This window comes from Carassius gibelio, chromosome B20 (assembly GCF_023724105.1).
Source record: "Carassius gibelio isolate Cgi1373 ecotype wild population from Czech Republic chromosome B20, carGib1.2-hapl.c, whole genome shotgun sequence".
Classification (NCBI taxonomy): domain Eukaryota; kingdom Metazoa; phylum Chordata; class Actinopteri; order Cypriniformes; family Cyprinidae; genus Carassius; species Carassius gibelio.
In genome coordinates this window covers 374,832-381,067 of record NC_068415.1, presented here as the reverse complement: position 1 = coordinate 381,067, position 6,236 = coordinate 374,832, and the positions used below count along the sequence as shown (strand labels likewise).

At 38.2% G+C, this 6,236-nt stretch overlaps 1 protein-coding gene across 2 annotated transcripts in view; it reads right to left on the bottom strand.

The window, feature by feature from the left end:
• The window catches only part of LOC127984498 (1-phosphatidylinositol 4,5-bisphosphate phosphodiesterase beta-4-like), a 47,847-nt gene that overhangs the window by 29,806 nt on the left and 11,805 nt on the right, over positions 1-6,236 (bottom strand). The window lies entirely within an intron of this gene.

Here is a 6,236-nt window from a genome sequence, read left to right as displayed (position 1 = left end):
TCTGTCCTCTTTCACTAACCTTCCCCGCTGATCTGTGCTTATGTGAGAGTGCAATAATTCAGATCAAATGAAAATAAAAACAATCGTGATTATATATATCTTTTTTAAATAACCGTGATTCATAGTTTAACCATCATAGTGCAACCCCAGTATATTTATTTTCTTTATTCAGCCAATTTATAAAAAGAAGCAGAAAAGAAATATTTGAAAAACTCTTGTCTCTCAAATCAGAGGATGTTGTGGAAGGAAGGAGGAGGCGTGTATGTGTCTGATGACTCACTGAATCAATCTAATGATTCGTTCACTCTCTGAACATTTCTGAATGGGTTTTGACTCTCAACCACGGACTGTTACTTTATCATGTTCAACATCAAACTAAATCAGTGTAATTACTAAAATATTCATTAGTGGAATCATCAAGTACTGGAATCAGAATCAGTTTTATGTTCACGATTCCTGTCCTAAAACTGTGTTGTTCAGATCGCAAATTACATGTGGCTGTGAAAATACCTCCAAAAGATAACTATTAGAAAAGGTTTTTGTGTCAAATGAAAATATATATTTATATATATACAGGTCCTTCTCAAAAAATTAGCATATTGTGATAAAGTTCATTATTTTCCATAATGTAATGATAAAAATTAAACTTTCATATATTTTAGATTCATTGCACACCAACTGAAATATTTCAGGTCTTTTATTGTTTTAATACTGATGATTTTAGCATACAGCTCATGAAAACCCAAAATTCCTATCTCAAAAAATTAGCATATTTCATCCGACCAATAAAAGAAAAGTGTTTTTAATACAAAAAAAGTCAACCTTCAAATAATTCTGTTCAGTTATGCACTCAATACTTGGTGGGGAATCCTTTTGCAGAAATGACTGCTTCAGTGCGGCGTGGCATGGAGGCAATCAGCCTGTGGCACTGCTGAGGTGTTATGGAGGCCCAGGATGCTTCGATAGCAGCCTTAAGCTCATCCAGAGTGTTGGGTCTTGCGTCTCTCAACTTTCTCTTCACAATATCCCACAGATTCTCTATGGGGTTCAGGTCAGGAGAGCACAGTAATACCATGAAGCTCCATAAAGCTTTTCAGCAGATGGAAGCTCCTGATAACTAGCTGCATTGACCCTGCCTTGCCCAGTACTTTGGCCCACTGAGCAACAGTCCAGTGCTGCTTCTCTGTAGCCCATCTCCTGCACACGCCTGTGCACGGCGGCTCTGGAGGTTTCTACTCCAGACTCAGGTTCCCCAAGGTCTGGAACCGGTCCCTCTCCACAATCTTCCTCAGGGTCCGGTCACCTCTTCTGTGTTTTTTGCCACACTTTTTCCTTCCCACAGACTTCCCACTGAGGTGCCTTGATACAGCACTCTGGGAACAGCCTATTCGTTCAGAAATTTCTTTCTGTGTCTTACCCTCTCGCTTGAGGGTGTCAATGATGGCCTTCTGGACAGCAGTCAGGTCAGTCTTACCCATGATTGCGGTTTTGAGTAATGAACCAGGCTGGGAGTTTGTAAAAGCCTCAGGAATCTTTTGCAGGTGTTTAGAGTTAATTAGTTGATTCAGATGATTAGGTTAATAGCTCCTTTAGAGAACCTTTTCATGATATGCTAGATTTTTGAGATAGGAATTTTGGGTTTTCATGAGCTGTATGCCAAAATCATCAGTATTAAAACAATAAAAGACCTGAAATATTTCAGTTGGTGTGCAATGACTCTAAAATATTTTTAATATATTTAATATATACATTTTTATCATTACATTATGGAAAATAATGAACTTTTATCACAATATGCTAATTTTTTGAGAAGGACCTGTATGTATATTTACTGAAGAGTCCCGTCTAGGACAGAAGCATGAGTTTGATTTGAAATGGAGCTCAATGACTGGTCGACTGCTGTCTGGCTTCTCTATGATGATTGGGCGAATTGTCAAATGGGCGGGACTTTATAATAACTGGCCAATAGCTGAGCAGCATTCAGCACAGTCTGTCCGAACACACCTGACATTATTAATAACTTCATCAGTCAAGCTGTCAGCAGGTTTACTGCAGAAGTCTGTGTTATTACAGTGTTCAACCATACACTGATTACTGTACCCCCTGTGGTCTTGATATTTACAGAAATAAAAACCATATTGTTCAGATCCCGAGTCTCTAATATCTGAGACCTGTATAAATGTTTAATAAGTTCCTTCACCACGAGTAAATCTCAATCAGACAGAGAGGAGACAGATGGAGAGAACTGAAGAAAGAGGAGAGCAATGCGTGAGCCTACCTTGAGTCTGACTGTAGGCATGATGGGATTTCAAAAGCTGTTCAAAGAAAAGGCAAATCATATTTAAGGAATGGCTTCAGACGTCACGTGTAGGGAATATGAGTAATGGAAGACAAAACTAAAAATCAGATGAAATCAATGGAGGGGCAGCGCTCTTCTGAAACCCTGTCTCTGTGAGCGTGAGCTTTCACCTGCTCGTTGAACTTCTCCAGTTTGTCCAGCTGCTCTCGCTGGGATTTCTGCAGCTGCTCCATCTCCTTCGCCTGCTTCATGGCCAGCTGAGGAAGAAGAACATCATCATCTTCATCATCTTCACAGGATTCATGTTCCTCACGCACATCAGTGAGAGCTACTACCTTTACAATCATTTAACAGATGCTTTCTTCTGAACCCTTTCACAAGTGAGGAACATCAGTTTATATACAGAGAAACCCAATAATTCTGCAACAGTTAATTTACTGTTTATTTCTGTGAAGCTGCGTTGAAACAATCTGCAATGTATAAAGCACTGTCGAAATAAATGTGACTTGACTACAGCATCATTTTAGTCTCAGACTTTTAAAATGAAAATAAACAATGAAAAAAATCTTCTAAACATATTGCTGCAGAAACTCCTAATCTCAAGAAATAGGCTTTAGTATCTTAAGATATCCTACAGATATGCATTTTAATTAAAATTATTTCACAAAAACAATACCTCTGAGTATGGAAATAACTTTTACTGAACCTTCTGATCAAACTGCAAGAAACGGATGCTCTTCCTCAGTAATTGAGTCTTGTTTTTCAGAACAAATGTCTAAAGACCCTCAAACTAAGATACATTTACTGAGGAAACAGATTGAACATATGAAGTATGAGAAAACATACTTGCTTTTCCAGGAAATGTGTCTTGATTTAAAGATATGTAGATGTTTGTACTGGAAATCGAGACTAAAATACTGAAGAAGAGATTTGTTTATTACAGCACATGCAACATTTACTGCCGTGACATCATGACTTCCAGACTTTCTGCTCTGATTTAAGACGTTTTAGGCCGTAATCCATGGAAAGGTGAATTAAGACTTATTAACTCTTTCCCAGACAGAGTTTTTGAAGGGCTAGGTTAGGGGTTAGGCCTGTTTTTGCAGATTTTTACTAAAATTGCATGGCCCCCAGAATATTTTATTGTATGAATATCTGAACATACAATACATCAAAATAAAGATCAGGCCCTCTACTTTCAAACAAGAAGAATGTTTTAATCTAGCTTCAAGCATTGTTTTTATCAACACTTGAATGTAGGTAGGTTTCATAAAAATGTATTTTGATTTTGGGATTGTGCCTAATTGTACAGCAACTTGAATACAAAATCCTCTTGTGACAAATGCATTTATACTGTTCACAGAACAGAGGCATAAGCATCAACTAAGACTAAAGAACATCAACCAACCCTTTTTCTCTCCTCAAGGAACTTTTTGGTGTTGCTGCTGTTCAGCTCCCGAACTCTCCTTCAACACAAACACACAAACCCATTAAACTGTGACAGACCATGATTTATTAATCACACTGTGCCGTCAGTGTGTCGTGCCGCACCTCTCGCGCTCTGCCTTGTTTTTGATGCTCTTGTCCTGGTTGATGGCTTTGCTGTTCTCCATCGATGTCTTTGCCTGATTGGCCTTCATCTCTTTGCTTTGCCTGTCCATCGATCACAATACAGACATGTTCAGAACACAATCCAGATAATTAGTGATGAATATGAAACATCATGCACAGGGCAAATGGAGAAGGGGTTCACACAAGGGGGGTTATCAGTGTAATTAATAAAGACTCTTGAGCTGAATAGACGGGTCGCTCTTCTCCTGAACTTACAGAGACTAATGCAACATTAATGCCTGTTAATTATGGCAGCCGGCCTCGTCTCTCCATCCTAATGAGACTCCACATCAGCATTATAAAGAGGAGAACACTGGCCGAGATGAATATGATGAACATTTATGATAGTGACGGTAGTGATGATAGTTAAGATAGTGATGATAGTGACGGTAGTGATGACAGTGAAGATAGTGATGACAGTGATGATAGTGATGATAGTGACGGTAGTGATGATAGTGACGGTAGTGATGATAGTTAAGATAGTGATGACAGTGAAGATAGTGATAACAGTGATGATAGTGATGATAGTGACGGTAGTGATGAAAGTGACGGTAGTGATGATAGTGAAGATAGTGATGACAGTGATGATAGTGACGGTAGTGATGATAGTGAAGATAGTGATGACAGTGATGATAGTGATGACAGTGATGATAGTGATGACAGTGATGATAGTGATGACAGTGATGATAGTGATGATAGTGACGGTAGTGATGATAGTGACGGTAGTGATGATAGTGAAGATAGTGATGATAGTGACGGTAGTGATGATAGTGACGGTAGTGAAGATAGTGATGACAGTGAAGATAGTGATGACAGTGATGATAGTGATGATAGTGATGACAGTGATGATAGTGATGATAGTGATGACAGTGATGATAGTGACGGTAGTGATGATAGTGACGGTAGTGAAGATAGTGATGACAGTGAAGATAGTGATGACAGTGATGATAGTGAAGATAGTGATGATAGTGACGGTAGTGATGATAGTGACGGTAGTGAAGATAGTGATGACAGTGAAGATAGTGATGACAGTGATGATAGTGATGATAGTGATGACAGTGATGACAGTGATGATAGTGATGACAGTGATGATAGTGACGGTAGTGATGATAGTGAAGATAGTGATGACAGTGATGATAGTGATGACAGTGATGATAGTGACGGTAGTGATGATAGTGACGGTAGTGATGATAGTGACGGTAGTGAAGATAGTGATGACAGTGATGATAGTGAAGATAGTGATGACAGTGATGATAGTGATGACAGTGATGATAGTGACGGTAGTGATGATAGTGACGGTAGTGATGATAGTGAAGATAGTGATGATAGTGAAGATAGTGATGACAGTGATGATAGTGACGGTAGTGATGATAGTGACGGTAGTGATGATAGTGAAGATAGTGATGACAGTGATGATAGTGACGGTAGTGATGATAGTGACGGTAGTGATGATAGTGAAGATAGTGATGATAGTGAAGATAGTGATGACAGTGATGATAGTGACGGTAGTGATGATAGTGACGGTAGTGATGATAGTGAAGATAGTGATGACAGTGATGATAGTGACGGTAGTGATGATAGTGACGGTAGTGAAGATAGTGATGACAGTGAAGATAGTGATGACAGTGATGATAGTGATGACAGTGATGATAGTGACGGTAGTGAAGATAGTGATGACAGTGAAGATAGTGATGACAGTGATGATAGTGACGGTAGTGATGATAGTGAAGATAGTGATGACAGTGATGATAGTGACGGTAGTGAAGATAGTGATGATAGTGAAGATAGTGAAGATAGAGATAACAGTGATGATAGTGATGACAATGAAGATAGTGATGACGGTGATGAAAGTGAAGATAGTGATGATTGATGAAAGTGAAGATAATGATAACAGTGATGATAGTAAAGATAGGCAAGGCAAGGCAAGTTTATTTATACAGCACATTTCATACACAATGGTAATTCAAAGTGCTTTACATCAAAGAAAGTAAAATAATCATGAAAAATAAGAAAAAATAAAACAAGCAATTTTAAAACTTTTAAAATGATTAAAACGCTTACTTAAAATCAATTTAAAAACGGTTAGAAAATGATTTTATATATAAAAAAAAAACTGAAAATATAGTGCAATGAGTTCGGACACAGCACAGTGCTCATTCAATAAATGCACAACTAAACAGATGGGTTTTGAGTCTAAATTTAAATGTGACTAGTGTTTTAGCACATCTGATCTCTTCTGGAAGCTGATTCCAACTGCGGGTGGCATAGTAACTAAAGGTTGTGAATGAAATGAAATGAAAGTGATGATAGTGATGATAGTGATTAC